This window comes from Symphalangus syndactylus, chromosome 1 (assembly GCF_028878055.3).
Source record: "Symphalangus syndactylus isolate Jambi chromosome 1, NHGRI_mSymSyn1-v2.1_pri, whole genome shotgun sequence".
In the NCBI taxonomy this organism is placed as follows: Eukaryota; Metazoa; Chordata; class Mammalia; order Primates; family Hylobatidae; genus Symphalangus; species Symphalangus syndactylus.
In genome coordinates, this window is record NC_072423.2 from 38,309,972 (window position 1) to 38,330,725 (window position 20,754).

The window sequence follows — 20,754 nt, forward strand, 5'->3', positions numbered from 1 at the left end:
TGTGTTTGAGGGAGATAAAACCTCATTTTCATTATGAGACACTAATAGATAATATCCAAAGTAGGAAATCTAGAAATGTGCTATGAACTGAATTGCGTCCCTCTATAACTCTTATGTTGAAGTCCCAGCTCCCAATATGGCTGTATTTGGAGTAAGGAAGGAATTAAGATTAAGCAAGGTGGTAAAGGTGGAGCCCTGATCCCATGGGATGAGTGTCCTTCTAACAAGAGACACCAGAGAGTGTATTCTCTCTGGCATGTGAGGGCACAGTGAGAAGATAATGTCTGAAACCAAGAGCAGAGCCCTCAGCAGAAGCTCAACTGGCCAGCACCTTGACCTTGAACTCTCCCAACCTCCAGAACTATGACAGATTTCTGGTATTAAAGTCACACAGTTTATGACATTTTTGTGACAGCAGCCCTAGCTGACCAATACAGCATTTTATTTAAAAATATGTCAGTGAAGAACAGGAAAAGTGGCTTTTTAAAAATTGAGAGCTGTTATCTCTGGGAATTGGGGCTCAGTGTGGAGAGGGCTGGAGCAGGGACTGCTATTTTCCATTGCTGGGCTTTTATTATTTTTGATTTTGTAAAACCATGTGTATGTATCAGTTTGATTTTTAAAAGTTAGCCAATTCAAAACAATAAAAGTAATTTATTGACTTAGGTAAATGAAAAGTTTGGAGGCAGGATGATCTTCAGGAGCAGTTTGATCTGGTCCCTAGTTCCATTTTTCTGTGACTAGCTCAGCATTGCTCAGTGGACTTCTAATGGTAACAAAATGGCTGTAGCAGCTCCAGGCCTTGCATGCACCTTCCAGATCTCCAATAGTGGAGCATCTTCCCCAGAAGTCCCCAGCAAACATCTCCTTGCATCTTATGTGACAGAATTTGGTCTTGTCACCATGGCCAGGGAACAGAGCTGAGCTGATTGGCTTAAGCCAACCATGACGCACCCCTGAAACACATTGGCTGTGGGGGCCAGGTGGTAATCTGGAAGGAAATTAGCTTTCTCTTACCAAGAGGAAGGCAGAATGAAAGGTGGATGGTTCAAAATAGGAAATATTCACTACAGATATGTTCTTCTGAAGGGCATTTTCCTTCTTCTCTTCATGAGTTGCAGGTGCCTGCTAACACTGTACTTGAGATTGGTTGGCTGGTCGGTTGGGTGGTTCGTTGATTTGATGGCATTTGGGTTAAATACTGACTTCTGCTATATGTGACCCATAGAGCTGGGTCTAGAAAAAAAAGTCTTTCAGAAGGGAAGTTAAAAGAGGAGAGCATCCCATAACGTAAAGGATTTCGGAACATGAAGAATGAGAGATAAGTCCATGGCCACGTCTCCTTAGGGGACATGTGCACAGCGGTGACACAATTGGACATAAACCTAGCCTCAGGAGGATGGTTTGACTGAGAGACTCCTAGACATCCCTCTGACCCCCAAATCCTTCCCCAAGCAACCTACTGCAGATGCCTGAAAATTACATATTAGAAACTCACCTCTGTAAGAAGTTCCTGTCACCTCTGGGAGAGTGGTGCATTTGGCTGTTGTCTGTTACTAAAGCTGTAAAGTTAGTTTGCCAAATCCTTCCTAGACAGCTGCAATGGAGGAAGTCTTGGGTGGGGATGCACGGAGGGGAAAGGTATCTGGAGAGATACAGCCCACTCCCCAAAGGGTGGAGTAGGGAAGAAGCAGCCCCAGGGGAGGACTGGACCAAGGTGGGCATGCCAGCATCAGGTCCTTAGTCTCTGGAGAAGTAACCTTCCTGGGTCTGGATAAGGAGGGCACTAGATGCCCTCTAAACTGCAGTTAACTGTCTTGCCAAATTTACCTGCTTTCTCCATTCCCCCTGACTGATACCCACAGCTAGAGGAACACTTGGGACAGGAAGGCTGCTGTCCAAGATGTCCACCATGTCTGCTCCCACCAGCTGAGCCAAATGCTTTCCTGGAGGCAGCTGGGCTTCGTTCCCAAACCTGTTTATGCCAGTGGAACTTGCTATTGTAATTATGCAATTTAATTAAATATTATACAAGCCAATTAAATACTGTTGCAAAAAAAAAGAAGAAGAAAATATTTCTATGAAAACTAAGTTGAAGCTTTGGAAAGACTCACAAAAACATTTTTGAGTCATTTTTTTTTAATGCTGTTGAGTTAGGTGTGGGTGAAACAACTGTGGAAGGTTGTTGGGGAAATATCAGAAAAATCTATGGAGACTTTTTACACTCAGATTATTTTGCCAATGTATTTAATTTGTCATTCAACTGGAAAAAACCTGAAACTGGAAATTGTAGGCAATGCCATATGTATTAGTCTGTTCTCACACTGCTAATAAAGACATATCTGAGACTTGATAATTTTATAAAGAAAAAGAGGTTTAATGGATTCACAGTTCCACATGGCTGGGGAGGCCTCACAATCATGGCAAAAGGCAGAGGAGCAAAGTCACGTCTTACTTGGCAGCAGGCAAGAGAACATGTGCAGGGGAACTCCCCTTTATAAAACCATCAGATCTCATGAGACATATTCACTATCACGAGAATAGCAGGGGAAAACCCGCCCCCATGATTCAATTACCTCCCACCACATCCCTCCCACGACATGTGGGGATTATGGGAGCTGCAATTCAAGATGAAATTTGGAAGGGGACACAGTCAAACCGTATCACCATATGAGTATGATTTATGTAAGAAATAATAATAGAAACAATTTACCAAAAAATAGAAAGTTAAAAGACCTTAATGTTACATCAAAAGTTTGGTGAATGAATGTACAAGTATATATTAAAGGTTAAAATCTTTCAGGTAGCTAACTAGTCCAGACAGCTAAGAGGGCCTCTACCATAGTATATTTGCCAGGGCTTTAGCTCCTAGAAACTCACTGCCACTTCTCTGAATCAGAGGCTGGTACGCAGAGATTACATTTTTGGGCCACAGATGCTTAGTTGGCTGAGTTTCCCAGAGCTGGCAAAATTGGGAGTAGCCAAGGGGAAGCAGGGATGGGGATGAGTTCAGCCTGAGCCAGTCCCTCTGCCCCCTCCCCCCTCCCAGACGTGTCTCTGCAGGGCCTGAACAAAATGCTGAACTCTAGCCCCCACTCCTCCTCATCTGTTCTCCCTTCCCCACAGCTATCCAAAGACTCAAGCCCAGAGTCAGCTGGTGGGCATTTGGGGTTCCTCAGCTGTCCTCCTGGCTGTATTTCCTGGTCCTCTCTGCACATGTCATCTGCTTCAGCCAGACCTGGTAACTCACTGCCCTGGTGATGCTGGGCCTGTCCCTGCCTCTGCAGCGTTGCTAAGAATCTCCCCTATCTAGACTGCCCTTCGCCCCTATCTCTGCAAATCCTCCCCATCCTGCAAGCCTCTGCTTACTCTGCTGCCCCTGGGAGCCCTCTCACATTATCTCCTGAGCTTACTGGGCATGATCACCTTGCTGCACTTAGTTCTCACCAGGGTTCACTGGCCTAACCACACCTCTCAGCAGCTATGAAAGTGGAGTCCTTCTTTAGCCCCTTTCTAGATTTTAGTTCAGACAACCACCCCAATATGACCACTCTGCATGAATGCACATATTTCACCATGGATGCTCCTGCAATGGACAGAGAGCTGCAGGATGACTTAGAAGCCGATGTGAGAGACCCCTCCTCCCCTGGCTGTCTGGGCAGTGGGTGGGGTGGGGAAGGAGGAGGAAGTGGGGGATGGGAGATGGGGCTGGGCCTCATTGCCTTCTCAGTAGCTCCCTGCTGGCAGCCCTTGCTCAGATTCACCCAGCTCCAGGAGTACTTCCCTGAGTCTAGAAAAAATAAAGTGTACGTGACTGAGCAGAGGACCCAGATTGGGCAGCCAGACTAGGGAGATGAAGCCTTTGTTCCTTGGACAGGCTCATCTGCCCTCCCCTCCCCTGGCCCAGGCCCCACTGTTGGCCTTAGCTCTGGGCTCAGCCCTCCCTCTTTCTCAGGGCTATTTTAAGATTCTAGGCCAAGGTCACAGAAATGTGGACTTCTGAGGGGCTGTCACCCCAGAGCAATGACTGAAGAAGGATTCCATTATCTCAGCCACACACAGACACAACCTCCCCCACTCTCTCTGAATCATACCATGGCTTCATGCCCTGCTGGCTAGGTGGCAGGGAGTAGACCCCAGCTGACCCTCCATAAATGCTTGCTGGGCTTCCCAGAGGCACCTCCACGATGGGTCCCTGGACCAAGGGGCTTCATTCTGCTTCTGTCTCCACACTGACGAGGCAGGATGCTCAGAGATGACTCCACACGCCTGCTACCTTGTTTCAGTGGATCCTGGCCTCTCCACCCTTCCCTGCAGGAGCTGGTGAGTGTCCATCCTGCTGGGGAGGGGAGCAAGGCAGAGCAGGAGCAGCCAGGGGAGTCACCTCTGAGATATGCTCTCAGCGCTGAGGCAAGTGTCCCCATTAACAAACACAAGGTTTCTGCTATGGCCTGTTCCTTCCACCTGAATTCTGCTATTCATTTTGTTCAGCAAGTACTCTGTTGGGAGGTTGGGTAAGGGGCTTATAATCAGATTTTTTGTTTTGGATGCGGGAGCAAGAGGCATGCAAATGATTACTATTTAATTCAATACCTGTTTATTGAACACCTACTGTATCTGGTGTTGGGAGTGTGGGGAATAGGAAAAGGCTGGGCAGAGTCTAGCCTCTAGACCTGCGAGGAGGGGGCTAAGTCTATTATAGACCTTCCCTCTGGAAGTCAGGGAGAGCGTGCCTGGCCCGTGGTGTATTCTCAGAAAGAGTGAATTAAGAGTAGAATCGGCCGGGCGCAGTGGCTCACGCTTGTAATCCCAGCACTTTGGGAGGCCGAGGCGGGCGGATCACGAGGTCAGGAGATCGAGACCACGGTGAAACCCCGTCTCTACTAAAAATACAAAAAATTAGCCGGGCGCAGTGGCGGGCGCCTGTAGTCCCAGCTACTCGGAGAGGCTGAGGCAGGAGAATGGCGTGAACCCGGGAGGCGGAGCTTGCAGTGAGCCGAGATTGCGCCACTGCACTCCAGCCTGGGCGACAGAGCGAGACTCCACCTCAAAAAAAAAAAAAAAAAAAAAAGAGTAGAATCACTGCCTAATAGCCAGAGGTGCCCAGGTTGCTGGGGTGCACAGCCCTGTTTGCATCACCAGCTGGAGGCCCTGCTGGCCTCCCCACTTGACTTTCTCACACTGTCTCTAACATTTCGGCCAGACATCATTGCATTTCAAGTTGGGAGGATCGTGCAGGTCTCACAGTCCTCCTCCAAGTCCCCAGCGTGGGGCCTGGGAATCCAGTGGGGACTCAGTGATGCCCCGTACTTATTGGCATCGAGTGTTGTGTTTTGAAATGGTTGATTTTTTTTAATTAAGAAACTTTATTATTTAGAGCAGTTTTAAATTTATAGAGAAATTGAGCAGAAAGTACAGAAAGTCCTTACAACATGTCCCTTTGCAATACCCTCCCTTGACTTGTTTCTCCTATTATTACCATCTGGCATTAGTGTGGCACATTTATTATAATCGATGACGCAATATTGACACATTGTTATGAACTAAAGTCCATCATCCACTGGGTTCAGTGGCTCACGCCTGTAATCCTAGCACTTTGGGAGGCCAAGGAAGGCAGATCACCTGAGGTCCGGAGTTCGTGACCAGCCTGGCCAACAAGGCGAAACCCCGTCTCTACTAAAAATACAAAAGTTAGCCAGGCGTGGTGCCGCAGGCTATAGCCCCAGCTACTTGGAGGCTGAGGCAGGAGAATCGCTTGAACCTGGGAGATGGTGGTTGCAGTGAGCCAAGATCGCACCACTGCACTCCAGCCTGGGTGACAAAGCAAGACTCCATCTCAAAAAATAAAATAAAGTCCATCATCAACCGTTTACACTGGAGTTCACTGTCCATGTTGTACCATTTTATGGGTTTTGACAAATGCATAATGTCATCTATCCACCTTTACAGTATCATGGAGAATAGTTCCACTGCCTTAAAAATCCTCTGTACTCTGTCTATTCATCCCTTCCTCCCCCAACCCCTGGCAACCACTGATCTTTTTACTGTTTCCATAGTTGTGCCTTTTCCAGAATGTCATATAGTTGGAATCAGACAGTGTGTAGCCTTTTCCAATTGCCTTCTTTCACCTGCTTTCATGTTTTTTAGTAATATGAATTTAAGTTTCCTCCATATCTTTCTGTGGCTTGATCGCTCATTTCTTTTTATCGCTGAATTACATTCTTTTGTCTGGATGTTCCGCAGTTTATTTATCCACCCAGCTACTGAAGGACAGCCTAGTTGCTTTTGGTTGTTGGCAATTATGAATAAAGCTGCTCTAAACATTTGTGTGCAGGTTTTTGTGGGGATATAAGTTTTCAAATCGTGTGGTAAATACCTGAGAGTGTGATTGCTGGAGTCTATGGTAAGCCTGTGTTTAGCTTTGTATACAACTGCCAAACTGTCTTCCTCGGTGGCTGTACCATTTTGCATTCCAAGGGTGGTTGATTTTAATATTGGAGATAAAGCAAACTGCAACCCATCAAACATAGCCTCTGAAGGATCCTGGGAGGGGCAGCTACTGCCTCCCTGTCACTGCAGACTCTCAACTGAACAACTCCCGGGCCTCTCAGGACTGAGGCTGGCCCACCTGCTGTGAAAGCTCAACACACCAGGCCTTGTTCTCACCAAGCACTGGGCTCCCGCTAGCCCCAGAAGTACTTTCTCCAGGAATGTGGTCAGCTATCATTTATGTGCCTACCCCATGCGAGGCACTGAGGACTGAGCAATAAGCATAGTGGCTCAGTGTCCTCCACCCCCCACCATGGAGCTCACCTCCCAGGGAAAAGCCAGCCTTGCTGGCCCCAGCCGAGGTCCTGCACCAAGTGTTTCTCCTTGTTCTTTTCTTTAATTCTTGCTTCAACCTTGTGAAATAGGATGTAGGTAGCATTATTATGCCCCATTTGCTGGTAAAAAATCTGACGCAGAGAGAGGTTAAGTCACTCGCCCAATGTCACACAGCTGGTCGATGGCAGGGCCAGGCTGCCTCTGAACCACCAAGCATTATGGCCTCCTGGGAGCTACAGACCCTGCCACAGGGCCCATGACCTGGTCGTCCTCCCAGCCACAGACACTCACTGAGGGGTGGCCATGTGCTCATCTTCTGCCTGCTGGAAGGTCAGAGGAAGCAAAGCATAGCCCATCCCTACCCTCCCACCTCTGCAAGGTGGGTGTGTGCAGGCCCTGGGCAGGGAGTTTGGGAACCCGACTTCTGCTCTTGTCTTTAGTGTGCTCAAGGCAAGGTATTTGGCCCCACTGGGCTTCCGTGGCCTTGGTTGTAAAGTGAGAGATTTGTACGACTCCCCCAAGCATGAGACTTTTTTTCCCCAAAAGAGACTCCAAGAACAACACCAATTTTGTGTCACATGCTGATTATAAGTGCTGTGCCAGAGAAAGTTTAGTGCAGATTGGGCGGTGGGGGGAAGATGTCATGAATTTGCCTCAACTTTCAAGGCCTCTCTACAAAGGCTGCTGAGAGGAGGGGTCTTTAGCAATGGGTGAAAAGGCCATGGACAGCAAGGCTGTATCTGCAGTGGGCTCTGCACTGTGCTCAGCTCGGGGCCTGCCTCTCTGGGGTGCCTAGGGCCTCCCATGCACTGAAGCCCATGGTCACTGTTTCATTCTAGGCATAAAATCCCACTGTCCCCAAACCATCCTGTCTAGTGGCTGTTCCCTTCTGAATGACATTATGCAGGCTAAATTTCATACTAAACTCACAAGTCACATAGGTACAGCTGCAAAGGGCCTCTGAGTTCATGGGCTTGGTTTGAGCACTGCTTCAGTGTCTGCTAGCGGGATGACACTAAGACAATTGCTCAGCTCCTCTGTGCCTCCATCATCTTGTCTATAACCCTCCTGCAAGGAGTTGGCAGGCAGGATTCACACCTTTTCATATCTGCATCCCCAGCAGGTACTCAACAAATGTGTTGAATCTATTCTACCTACCTAATACATACGTGGGAAAATACTTCTTTAATCATAAGCCATCATATAGTTAATATCAATGGTAATGTTACGATTAGTATTAATGTTGTTCCTTATAGAGTCTTGATTCACGCTTAGTCTTCTTCTTGCTCCTGATAATTCTGGGCAGTCTGGAGGTGGGGGCAAGAGTGTTTGTGGCCACACATTCACAGGCAGACACTGCATTCCCACCTTCCTAGCATTTGCCCACACCCAAGGCAGAGAGAAGAGGGACGGATGATGATAGGGAGAGAAAAGGATGTCGGAAAAAGCCTTGGCCAACAGCACTCTGGTCAAGGGCCAAGTGTTTCTCCCCACGACAGCAGGCTGGAGCCAGAGCCCCTCCACTCCACTCCCTGAATGCTGCTTCCATTTCTCACCTGCCGGGAAGAGCCAGAAGCATCTGTCCCGCAGAGGCCAGCCCTTGACAGACAGCACTGGCTGCTCACCGAGCCAAGGACTGGAGAGAGAGCTTGGATGGTGCCCTCCTGCCCCTTCCCAGCCATTTTTGGAGATTTGAGAAAAGAAGTCATTAGTCTTGAGTATTCCGTAATGATCTAATGAGAGCAAGGTGAGCCAGGTCGTCGGGATTGAGAGCACCCAGGTCAGGGCCTGGGAAGGCACCTGAAATGATTAAGAACCTTGTTCTGGCTGCAGAGGTGTGAACTCTTGCTGTATCTATCCAAGGCGAGGGGCACCTGGAAGGATGGGTGGGGGAGAGGCAGTAACTGCTAACTTGGAAGGTCACTAGCTAATTTCACATTCCTAAAATCGAATCATAATTTGATTTTTCTAAGTTGGAAGAACCTTTGAGACCACTCCCTTGTTTTGCAGATGGGAAGACAGAAGGGACGAGGCTTGTCCAGAACTCCTGTCAGTCCCCCTCTGTCTCCAAGGCCTGGATTGTTTTCTTCTTTTTTACTTGTAACATTATTTTTTGAGGCTTGAAGTACATTCCAAGAAAAAAAATCCAGGGCATAGAAAAAAAATTACCCATGCTATTTGTTCACTCTCACTTGGAGAAGCTGTTAACTCTAATGACCTTTCCAAATTAATAAAATCTGTAAATGCTCAGTTGTTTATTGCACACATTGAGTTACACCTCCAAGTGACTGGAAGGAACTGAGCTTTCACCCGGAATATTTAGCTCCAGGGATCTGCAGCCAGCAGTCATGCTTTGTGCCCTGGGCAGGGGAGCTATGGTTAGAATTCCCGAGAAAGGAGGCAAGGCAATCCGGCAGCCATGGTGTGCTCAGCCCTGAGCTACAGCCTGTGGTGGACAAAAAATGTTAGCAATAATCATTGCTCAGGGTTCCTTTCAGGGACTTATTAGAAGAGACCAGATTTTCAGACAAGAACATAAGATAGTACCTAAGAAGTGATTGATTACGGGCTTTGGCATTCAGAGAAAGTACAACTGGGAGGGATCTGGAAGGCTTGATGAGGGAGGTGGACTTTGATGTGGACCCAGTAGAAAGAGTAAAATTAGGTCAGATGGTGGGCACAGGAAGGGGCTTTCTAGGCGGGGGCATGAGGTGAACAAAGGGTAACAATGAGAGTGTAATAGGAGCCCAGGTTCCCGGTGGGGAGAGCAGACAGGGGACACAGGGATAGGACTGGTTAAGTGGAAGGAGGCTGAGTTCTGGAAGGTGATGTTGTTTGGACTTCAAGAGGTGGGAACAGGAGAATCCTGCCTCTCAATGCTCAGACCCCTCTCTCTGTCTGAGGCCACATTGCACAAACACCATGCTTATGAGCCACGGGCTCTGATATAGTTTGGCTGTGTCCCCACCCAAATCTCATCTTGAATTGTAACTCCCATAATTCCCACATTCTGTGGGAGGGACCCGGTGGGAGATAATTGAATCATGGGGCCATATTCCCCCATACCGTTCTTGCGGTAGCGAGTGAGTTCTCACGAGAGCCGATGGTTTTATAAGGGGCTTTTCCTCCTCTTCACTCTGCATTCTCCTTGCTGCCACTATGTGAAGAAGGATGTGTCTGCTTCCCCCTCCACCATGATTGTAAGTTTCCTGAGGCCTCCCCAGCCATGCAGAACTGTGAATCAATTAAACCTCTCTCCTTTATAAATTACCCAGTCATGGGTATGTCTTTATTATCAGTGTGAGAATAGACTAATACAGGCTCCCTCGCCCAGTCACACTGTCCATTATGTCCTTTGGTCCTAGTGAGTCTCCCTGTCCAAGCTTGTGAATGACACAGGCCACTCTGACTTCCAAAATGAAGATGGACTGAAGTCTTGCAGAGAAACAGTGTGGAGGTGTATGCTGTGCTGTTGTTGCAGGGGAATTTTTATTTTAACCATTTGTTAAGTGTGTAATTCATTGAGTACATTCACACTGTTGTGCGATCATCACCACCATCCATCCTAGAACTTTTACATCTTTTCAAACGAAGCTCTATCCCCATTAAACAATAACTCCTTATTCTCCTCTCCCTGTCCAGCCCCTGGCAACCACCATTCTACTTCCCGTCTTTTTTTTTTTTTTTTTTTTTTTTTTTGAGACGGAGTCTTGCCCTGTTGCCCAGGCTGGAGTGCAGTGGCGCCATCTCGACTCACTGCAAGCTCCACCTCCCGGGTTCACGCCATTCTCCTGCCTCAGCCTCCCGAGTAGCTGGGACTACAGGCACCCACCCCCACACCCAGCTAAAGTTTTGTGTGTGTGTGTATTTTTAGTAGAGACGGGGTTTCACCGTGTTAGCCAGGATGGTCTCGATCTCCTGACCTCGTGATCTGCCCACCTCGGCCTCCCAAAGTGCTGGGATTACAAGCATGAGCCACCACGCCTAGCTTTCTACTTCCTGTCTTTATGGATTTGACTTCTCTAGGTACCTCATATAAGTGGAATCATATGACTGGCTTATTTCATTTAGCATAATGGCCTGGAGGTTCATCCATGCTGTAGCCTGTATCCGAATTTCCTTCCACTTTAAGGCTAAATAAAATTCTGTATGTACATACCACATTTGTTTATCCATTCTTCTCCCAATGGACGTTTGGCTTGCCTCCATCTTTTGGCTATTGTGAACAATGCTGATGAACGTGGATGTACAGATATCTGCCCCAGAACCTTGCAGGACGATTGAGCTTTTTAAAAACAAAGTGCTTCCAGCTTTCAAGTGATCAGGGCTGATCTGCCGGCCCTCACCGCTAAGGCTCCACAAGGAGCAGATTGCCAGCTTGCCACTGCTTGTACGCTAAGACCCTCCTCCCTTGAGCAGAGCTGCACAGTATCCTCTGCCAGGGACACAGATTGAAGCTGGCCTCTCACACCCACCCCTTTCCCCATTCCCAGCTAGGCTGCTCAGTCTGCGCCTCAGCCAGTGTCAAGGCCTCTTTGCCTTCACTTCTTGTCCTGAAGTGCATCAGTCATGTCGAATTTGTCCCTCGCTGAGGTAGCAAATGCTTTGTGCCCTTGCTTGGTAAGTTCTTTCCCCCACCTTCGAAAATGTATTTAAACACAATTGTAAAAGCCAACTAAAATCACTCATTAACAGTCTCCCCTCCTGTCCAAGGAGCTCCCCAGTTCCCAACTCCCTCCAAAAATCCACGTATGCATCAGCAGAACTAAAGGGCATCCTGTCTTGAAGCATCACTGCCTCTGGGCGTTAATTGCCCAGACTCACATTACAACACATTACAGTGGTGACACACTCAGGCGAAATGCAGGAGAATTCACAGTTCAGGTTAGCGTTGTCATTAACTCAAGTCTTTGGTGTCAACTCCCTCCCGCCCCGAACGTTCCTGCCTGGCCTTACGGTCAACCTCCCCGATGCATTTTCTGGCCTTTGTTGGTTTGTGTCAGCTCTTGAACATTATTTAAATGTAGTTTGGGGTCCATGAATGCAATTACCATTGTGTTATTATTCAGAGCCAGATTGTTAAGATGCAGGCAGCTGTACAAGGAGATGCCCTGTGCTGTGAGGTCCAATTTAGGAAGGCCTTCGGAGCTGCACGCGCAGGGTTGCTAGGCAACCCCATGCTACAGAAGTGGAGGCCTCACTCCGGAGTGGGAAGAAGCAGGGGCGCCTTCAGGGAATTGGAGGCAGTGGTCAATCTGAGACTGGCACAGCGCCGGGGAGGGAGAGGGAGGTGGCGTGGGCCGAGCCCATGGGCCTGGAGGGGTAGAATCCTGCGAGGAGCAAAGGGCGCCCACCCAACTAGCATGCGGTGTGCCCGGGGAGGGGAGAGTGCTGCTGGGAGTGAGAATACAGAGAAGGTGCAGAAGCCTGAGGTCGGCCAGGAAACTGCTGAGGATACCCAGAGCAGATGCTAATATGATTCTCCGTCCCTTTCTTCTCTTTGCAGGAAATGAGCAGATTTGCAGAAAAACTGGCGTCCTGAAATTTAAAACTAAGGCGTCGGTGCTTGTGAGTATGAATTTTGCTTTTTTAGTTCTGTGGCTTAACAGTGTTCCTGGGAAGTGGGTGGATTTCCCTTTTAGGGGAAAAGAGCATGACCTGGATGGGATCGGCTTTTGGTTCTTCTTCTGGAAGGTTCCTCCCTCGGGGTGGGGCTGAACCCAGGAATGTAAGGCATTGAGTTGAAGGAGGGTGGTTTGAACCCTGGCTCTGCCCTCTTAAGTGGAGAATGTTCCCACTGGCTCATGAAAGGGTCACTCCCTTGTCTCGATTGCTGTGCGGGAGAGCAGGACTCTAGAAAAAAGAGAGATGTGTATTTTTTTTTTACTTGGGGCCACAAACAGTTTGTACCATTCTAAGTTTGCTGCTAGGTTGACCCCCTATTCAGAACAGTAAATTCTCATAGAGGCCGTTTAACAGTGTGTTAAACTAAGTGCAGTCACAGGAACCAATCCATTAATCAATCTGAGAATGTCATTAATCACCAGGTGCCAGGCAGCACCTGGAGGCTCTGGGAAATCCACAAGAAGCAGCAGGCATTGGCTCTGTTTTGGAGGAGCTTTCAGTCCAGTGCGGGAAGAGAAGACACCTGCACATGAGACAAAGAACTTTATGACCAGGTGTGTGCACCAGCTCTGGCTGGCATGGCCCAGGCAGAAATGCTGGGGATGGGAAATGGTTAGGGAAGACTTCCTGGAGAAGGAGAGGCTTGAACTGGACTGATGGAGGAGGGAGGCCATTCCAGGAAGGAAGGAACAGGGGTGGATGCCTATGTGGAGGATGGCGTAGGCATGGGTCTGAGGGTGGGAGTGGAGAAGATGCTGGTGAGGTAGGACAGGGCCAGGTGCTGGAGGGCTTGGCATGGTTTCAGGAATGGTCCAGATGCAAAGGATCAGGATGGAATAAAGGATTCTTCACCTATGTAAATAAAATTTAGTTTCTTCCAGTTTGTCGGCCACTCCATGACATGAAAATGGCTGCATGAATTTTTCACAAACTTGAGGTCGTATTTGAGATCAGTCTATACGCTGAGTAAATTACAGGAAATCTACATTGGAGATATTCCCTTTGTCTCAGAGAGAGAGAGAGAGTGAGAGAGACACAGAAAGAGAGAGAGAGAGAAACTTTTCCACACAGCTGCAGCCAAGGGCCACCAGAGCCCTGCAAGGCCAGTAATGGGGCCACATCTTGAGCTCCTGGTGGACAGTCACCAATACAGCACTCCCAATTGTCCACTTGCCTTTCCCCAGAGCTGCTTCTCACACAGGGAGCTCTAGGTACTGTGCTCAGGATGAGGGGCAGCTGGGATTTATTTATTTAATGATGATTAATTAATATTTGTCCCACGCAAGCAGGAGAAGGAAGCTAGTTATAAATCTCCATAACAACAGCCAGTATTCACATTGGATGAGCAATTCGTAGCACTCTTGATGGTACTGCCTCACAGGTGCTTTACAAAGGCTCTGTCCAGTATTCCCATTTTGCAGATGAAGAAACTGAGGCTCAGAATCATTCAAACTTACTAGTTTGCTCTGCTAGTAAGTGGTAGAGCTGCCTAAGAAGTCTACACTGCCTTTCCACTGCACGTAATTGGACATTGCTCCGATTATGCAACAGGTCCTTTTGGCTCAGCCCTTGCCTCCTGCTTATTCATCCTGGGGAAGAAGAATAATTGTTGTGCTGCCCCACGGGGTCGGTTGTCATAACTCTCTCTGTTCTGGATGTCCATGTTTTGCTGTTGCTGGCTTTCGTGGGCTGTATTATGTCAGACTGGTGGTCTTCGGCAAGGCAGGAAGGTGGTTATGGTGCTGCCTTCAAGGAGGAAGGCTCATGTGTGCTTCCAACTCCTGGCACAACCCTCTGAAAAGATGCTGGAGGGCTTCATTTTGAGCCATTGGTGACTGACTTAGGTTGGGCTTCCTAGAAGCAGAGCCTGAGTCAGTTTTCAGGGGATGTGATGTATCCAGGGAGAGCTCTTAGGAAACACTTATCAAGGAGAGAGGGAAGCAGGGTAAAGAAGCAAGAGCTGAGTGGGAATGTGGTCTCAGGGCAGGTCTCCCTGGGTCTGGTCCACATCAACTGCACTGCAGTGATGTCTGACTTGGGGGCAGGGGGCAGGGTTTGTGTGTCCCGTTATTTGTCAGCAGCTGCCCCCAGAGTGTTGCTGGTGATGCAGCCTCCAAGGCATCACCTCAACCAAGAGCAAGGACCCGAGAATGTCATGAGTGAAAGCTGTGTGCCACACTCAGCAGCTGGGGAGTGGGTACCCCCAGCACGTACAGAGACCTGGGCAGGGCATCAATTGCTTTTATTCTCATGGCTGCGAGCACCACTCTTGTCAAGACAGCCAAATGTCATTTTCACTGACCTGGCAGTAATTTTCTTTGCAGTAAGGTTGTATTTTGGGAGTATAGGTATTAAAATAGAAATCAATGCTGAAGTCTGTTTTTTTAACTGAAAATAACATGTGCTTTTTTAACTGGAATTTTATTCTTAATAGACAGTATCGTCTCATGTCTAAATTCAAAAGTACCAGAAGGTATATTGTAAAAAGTCTCCCCTCTACCTCTGGCCTCAAGCAGGCTCCTGTCCTAGAGACAACCAATATCGCCAGAGTTTTGTGTTACTTTCCAATGATAGTCTACAACCAACAAGATTGTGGTTTAGATTCCAAAATTTTGGTGAATCTGATGCAGTATAGAAAGGTGCCACCTTCTTGGGTCTTTAGAGTCAGCAGTTGGGGTTATTCCAGAAGGGATTGAGCTGAAATAGGCCTTTTCTTTGGAGAGGGAGCAATTAATAGCCTGATTCAGCTCTCAGTGGAATGTTTAAAATGCATAAGAACTTTACAAACGTTTTCGAACTCTTTAGAGTTACTACATAAACAATTGATATAGGAATTGCAAATTATTTTTACTTCTAATTGCAAATAATAAATTATTTTTATTTCTCATTGCAAATAATAATTATTATTTAAAGCAAATTATACATAAAATTTAAATTATTATTTAAAGCAAATTATTTGAGATACCACATGACAGCCCCTGCAATTCCCAAATATTTAAAATAATTTAAAATTTCACTAACTTCACTATTTAGTGCAAATTATTGAGGTCTCCTTGCATTTATTATCTGATGTCATTTGCATATTGTGTATTCTGTTTCCAAAGTGCATTTAGATTTCCTGCATTGTCAGCACCGTGTGAGTTTTCACTGTGGTTTCCTTTTATGAAGTGACTTGACTATAGTTTGGAGGTACTTCCTCAACATAGGATCTGGTCCAAGATGGAATGGGTTCGTTTGGTGGTAAGCCCCCTCTGGTAGAAGGGGCTGAAACAGGAGCTAGGTCATCTGTCAGCACAGTTACACAGCTGATCCACACTGCCTGACAGCAGGCTTAGAAGACGTCTAAGGTCCTGTCATAGCTGAGTCTCCTCTGTGCATCTTTGGTATCATCATGGCCTTTTTAGGCCACTTACCTCACTTGAATTCCAGGCTATGGGGCTCACACCGGACACTTATCTTCTGAAGTTTGGTCTTGAATGCTCTGTTCAATGCCGGTGTACATTTTCCAAATTGAGCTTATTTTATAATCGTGTAGGCCTGACAGATGTTTTTCTCTTGCAAGCAAGCTCCCTTCTTTCAGTTCTCCTTCATGTTTACACTCTCTCTCAGGTTACAAGAAAATCCTTTAACTTGTTCATGACCTGTTCCAGCCCCGAGACAGATGTTGGTGGCACCCCCATGAGGCAATGAAAAAAAATCTCATTTCCGTTCAAGAAATGGAATCATTATCTTGATTGAAATAATATCTTTCCTCAACCTGCAACCAGATAAAGCATCAAATTGGTGGAGTTTCCTTATCACTGCACAGAGTTTGCAGGACACAGAATAATGGCCTGTCAGCTGCCTCTGGTGGGGTGGGTGCTGTAATACAGAGCCCACGGCTCCTGGCCTAGTTTGGATTATACGATGTCTGGTGCGATGTAAAATAATTCAATTAATAAGAAATATCATTATATTAAAAGGAGAAGGTAGCATAGACCCGAAAACAGAGTAAGCGATAAATGCAGCTACAACTATTACAGTGGGTGTTTTCAGTACACACATCTAACATGCATAGGCGATTGTGGGGGTGACTGAAGGCTACAGATGTTTATATCCTTTAAGGATGTGAGTACTCTGGAAACTGCAACCCCACTAGGCCCAAGATTCCAGGGCTGCAGTGGGAGTAAGGGGGTGACTGGGCTTGAGAAGATGGAGGAGGTCCTAGTTTTGCGTGGCAAACAGGCAGCAAGCCGATATATTTGGGAAGGGAGCTGAAAGAGCTGGGGGTAGGGAGGCAGGGGGCCTGGGTTCCAGTCCTGATTCGCCATCATTGTCATGCAGCTTTGGGTTCTTGGGGCCTCAGTCGCCTCTTTGTTCAGAAAGGATAACATGGGGGTATCAGGAGAAGGAGGTGAGGCAATGTTTGTGCAAAGCCCAGGATAGTGGCTGTACCTTTGATCCTTCCTGTCCCTTGTCCACTGAGTGGGGAGGCCCTGCTACAGCCCAGGCAGGTCTGCCAGGTGGTAAAATGCTGATTCCTACAAACACTCTTTTCTTATGCACTGCTCAGCTCACAGCACTTCTGCATGGAAGGTTTCCTTCGCCTTAGAGAGCAAGGGGATAGAGTGTCATGTGAACAGCATTAGCTCAGAGTCCAGTCCAGTCTAGTCCTCACTATCTGCTTGCCCCATGGTTTGGCCTCAGTTCCCTCTTCTATGAAGATAAAGGGGTGACTCAAGGATCTCAGTGGCTCACCTTTCTAAGCAACTACTCTGTAACAGGCACTATTTCAACCATTTTACATTTATTAATTAACATAATCCTCACAACAATCCTATGCATTAGAAACTTATACTATCTGCTTTTTACAAGTGAAAAGTAACAGAGAGGTTAAGTAACTTGTCCAAGGTCACACAGCCAGCAAGTGCTAGAATTGGAATCTGAAGCCAAGCAGTCTGGTTGGAAAACTTAAAATGGACTGCATCAGGACTAAATAACAGTTCAAACAGCCTGGGCTTTCGTCAGACCCTAAACCATAATCCTATGATAGAGAGAAGCAGTAATAATAATTATATCTTTGTGATGTTCTAGGAGGCTGTAGAGATTGTTCCTACACCTGGTGGGAGGTTGAATGATATTCTGACTAAGATACCTGATCCTGGTAGCTCAGATCTCTTGCCATGGATCCCGTAAAAGTGTTGCTAGCTGTATATATGCTGTAGAACACCAAGGTATGCAGGCCTTACCCTCCCACTTTCTTGCCCTCATCTGGCCCACCCCCCATCACCTTACAGAGCCCTCCTGGGCCCTTGGGGCTGTGCTGTCTGCCAAGACTTCCCCAGAGAAGGAAACCATCCCTCCCAAACACCACCCATGCCTGCTTCATTTCCCTGTCTCCCCAGACATGGCATAAGTGACATGAAAGCTTCTATCTCCAGACCCTTGTCTTGAAGAGGAGTGCTGGCCTGTCAGTGAGCGTGCCTGATTACCATGGTAATCACAGGCGAATGCTGTGATTTTATAATACATTTCCATCTGAAATATGAACAGGTGTGCTGGGGAAATCAACATTTATCAACAGGAAGGTCTAGGGAGATTAATATTGAATTTAGGATTGCTCAAGGAAATGGATGGAAGGAAGGAGGGAAGGAGGGAAGGAAGGGAGGGAGGGAGGGAGGAAGGAAGGGAGGGAGGGAGGGAGGGAGGAAGGAAGGGAGGGAGGGAGGGAGGGAGGGAGAAATATCTTCCTTGCAGGGAAGGGAGGAAGGAAGGAAGGAAGGAAGGAAGGAAGGAAGGAAGGAAAGGAAGGAAGGGGAAATATCTTCCTTGCAAGGAAGGAAGGGCAGGAGGGAGGGAAGGAAGGAAGCAAGGAAGGAAGCAGGGAAGAAAGGAAGGAAGGAAGGAAGGAGAAATATCTTCCTTGCAGGGAAGGAAGGAAAGAAGGAAGGAAGGAGGGAAGGAAGGGAGGGGAAATATCTTCCTTGCAAGGAAGGGAGGGAGGGAAGGAAGGAAGCAGGAAAGGAAGGAAGGAAGGAGAAATATCTTCCTTGCAGGGAAGGAAGGGAGGGAAGGAAGGAAGGAAGGAAGGAAGGAAGGAAGGAAGGCAGGCAGGCAGGCAGGCAGGCAGGCAGGAAGGAGAAATATCTTCCTTGCAGGGAAGGGAGGAAGGAAGGAAGGAAAGAAAGAAGGAAGGAAGGGAGGGAGGGAGGGAAGAAAGAGACATATCTTCCTTGCAGGGAAGGGAGGAAGGAAGGAAGAAAGGAAGGGAGAGAGGGAGGGAGGGATATCTTCCTTGCAGGGAATGAAGGAAGGAAGGAAGGAAGGAAGGAAGGAAGGAAGGAAGGAAGGAAGGAAGGGAAGGAGGGAGGGAGGAAGGAAGGAAGGGAGGGAGGGAGGGAGGGAGGGAGGGAGGGAGGGAGGGAGAGAAATATCTTCTTTGCAGTCCAGGGCATTCCAGCCTGACTTCTGACCACTCCCCCAACAGATGCTCCTTTCCTGTCCCTCCCAAGATGGTCTCCCACCCTGGCTTCCAAGCTGGTCACTCACATTCCTCCCGGCTCTTCCCTTTTCTCTCTCCTTCCTGGTGCTTAACCACCTGTCCGATCCCACCAGCCCTGGGAAGCCCACCCAGCTCCCAGGAATCTCTGACTCCTTGACCACCTGAAGCCCCCACATTCCCCACATCCAGCGTAAGACAGTCTTTCTCCACAGCTGGCTGGAAGGCCCCCAAGTGACATGCATTCATCTGCTGTGTAACTCGGCCACCAGGCGCAAGACTTGCTCAGCCATTCAGGATCCCTTATTGGTTGGGGACTCTGGTCCCATCTACAGTCCTCAGAAAAGACAAGCCTCTGTTGAGCTAAGAACTTCTCTATTTACCTAGGGCCCCAAGTGAAAACATCAGGCCAACCTCTGGGTGGCTCTAGAGCAGAGCGCCACAGCCAGATTGGTTTGTTCCTGCTGGAGAAATGGAATTATCTGCATTATGGTATTCCTTCCAGAGGTAAGGGCAGCAGAGGGCATCCAAGGAAATGGCAAGGCAGTTTGATCTTTAAGCCTCAGGGTCCCTGGCATTGTCCCCTCCACCCACTTCAATATCAATGAATATGAGAAGCCACAATCCTGGGACCAGGAGGGGTCTTCCTGCTGCTCCATGGCCACACTTGGTGGGGGAGAGGTAGGGCCCTGGAAGAGGCAGCCTTGCCCAGAGGCCCCTGGCACAATGGGACACATGATGGGCTCCACTGCTTTGTCCTGGATCTGTCAGTGTCTCAGACACAGAGCAGGCCAGGGTTTTTCTGTCATTGCAAGCAGGAGAACAGAATGGACCTGATAGAGGCTTCCACATGAAAGGCCCTCGTCTTTACTTTCAAGTAGACAATGCATCAGAGAAGTTGCCAGACCCACTCTGACGATGCGACAGGCATCAGCTAATATTTTGATTTTAATAGAATGAATAATAAAGAGCCCCAAGTGTCTCTCAGAACTAATTTTGAAGAACATATTCTGCCACGTGTCCCTCTAGTTGGATCAGGCTCCTAAAGAGATCATAATAAAAGGTTTAAACCAAGAAAAGAAAGAAAGGTATTCCTCCACCAACTTTTCTCTCTTTTAATTTCCTTCTTGTAATGCTTCTCACAGAACAGTAATTTATGAAAAGATGAAATGAAGTTGGAACAAGAAGCAGCAAGCAGAAGAGGCCCGACGTGGCAGTCCTTGCTTTTGTTCTGCAGTGCGAATGGCTTCGCAGCAGATGCCCTCCCTGAGATGCTCTCCCTGAGATGCCCTCCCTGAGATGCCCTCCCTGAGATGCTCTTCCTGAGATGCTCTCCCTGAGATGCCCTCCCTGAGATGCCCTCCCTGAGATGCTCTCCCTGAGATGCCCTCCCTGAGATGCTCTCCCTGAGATGCTCTCCCTGAGATGCCCTCCCTGAGATGCCCTCCCTGAGATGCTCTCCCTGAGATGCCCTCCCTGAGATGCTCTCCCTGAGATGCTCTCCCTGAGATGCCCTCCCTGAGATGCCCTCCCTGAGTATGGCAATATCTGTATGGCCTCCCATGCAGACAAGTACCAAATACATTAAAGGAGAGGGCACTGCCTGCCTCCACAGGGGTCCGCATGACTCAAGGGCCTGGCAGGAAACAGGTGGCAAACTCCAGTTCATAGACGATTTGGAGAGTTGAGTTCAAAGGCCAGTGCCAGGTGCAGGGAACTCTCATGACCCAGTACAGTACCCCAGGGCTGTGAACACTGGGGAGCTGTTATACCCAGGGGCACTAAAGGGGCAAGGAGAGGGAAGGGCTGCTGGAAGTAGAGACAGT

General features: G+C 48.1%; 1 protein-coding gene across 2 annotated transcripts in view; it reads left to right on the forward strand.

The window, feature by feature from the left end:
• ZBTB7C (zinc finger and BTB domain containing 7C) overlaps positions 1-20,754 on the forward strand; it is a 393,546-nt gene that overhangs the window by 222,185 nt on the left and 150,607 nt on the right. For both annotated transcript variants that reach the window (XM_055232837.2, XM_063639832.1), the window contains exon 4: positions 12,332-12,393. The gene's annotated coding sequence lies outside the window, so the exon portion shown is untranslated. The remainder of the gene's footprint in view (positions 1-12,331; positions 12,394-20,754) is intronic.